A 1,114-nucleotide genomic window follows, 5' to 3' on the forward strand; every position below is an offset into this window, starting at 1 on the left:
TGATGCCTTTGAGCTGTGGTGCTGGAGAAGTGTATTGAGAGTACCATGGACTGCTAGGAAAACAAACAGATTTATCCTGGAAAGGGTTAAACCAGGTGGCTCCTTGGAGGCAAGGATTCTGAGGCTCCGTCTAACATATTTTGAACATGTGAGGAGAGACCGGTCCTTGGAGAAGGACATCATGCTTGGTAGGGTGGAGGGACAGCGCAGGAGGGGAAGGCCCTCTATGAGGTGGATTGATTTGATGACTGGGGTAATCGGGATGGGAGTGTCAGAGACGGTGCGATTGGCACAGGACAGAGCAGAATTTAGGGCTGTTGTACATAGGGTTGCAATGAGTCGCAAGCAACTTGACGGCACATAACAACAACAACCGAATCACAAGATGAAATACATGGGAGTAAAACTAATAAGAGACTCAAAAGACCTATACAAAGAAAATTACAAAGAGAAACAAAAAGAGACCTGAAGAAATGAAAGAATATACATTTTCATGGATATGAAGACTGAATTTCATGAAAATTACAATTCTATCAAAGGCAATTTGCAAATTTAATGCCATCCCAATACCAATTTCATTCTTTAACTAGATGGAAAAGGCAATTTCCAGTTTTATCTGGAATGGAAAGAGATCCCAAATAACCAAAGCACTTCTGAAAAAACGAGAAACAAGGCTGATGTTATCTCACTCTCTAATCTCAAATCCTACTACACAGCCATGGTGGTCAAGACAGCATGGTACTGATACAGTAGGTCAATGGAATAGAATTGAGAACCCAGAAATCAGCTCATCTGCTGATTTTTACAAGGAGATAAAATTAGTCAAGTGAAGAAATTGTACACTTTTTGACAAATGCTGTTGGCAACATTGGAAAACCATCCTCACAAAATTCTAGCAAGACTTACACCTCACACCATACACAAAAATCAAATGAAGACGGATTAAGGATGTAAACTAAAAACTATACACTTCATTAGAGGAAAGACTTGGAAGAAACTCTAGAAGCCCTAATTCACACTATGAACAGTTTTCCAAGCATTATGAAAAGGAGAGAATAAAATAGATGGATGGGACTTTCTAAGAATCAAACCCCTATGCACATCAAAAATCTTC

The sequence above is a fragment of the Elephantulus edwardii genome, unplaced genomic scaffold (assembly GCF_000299155.1).
Source record: "Elephantulus edwardii isolate Elephantulus edwardi_28Jun2011 unplaced genomic scaffold, EleEdw1.0 scaffold00079, whole genome shotgun sequence".
NCBI lineage: Eukaryota > Metazoa > Chordata > Mammalia > Macroscelidea > Macroscelididae > Elephantulus > Elephantulus edwardii.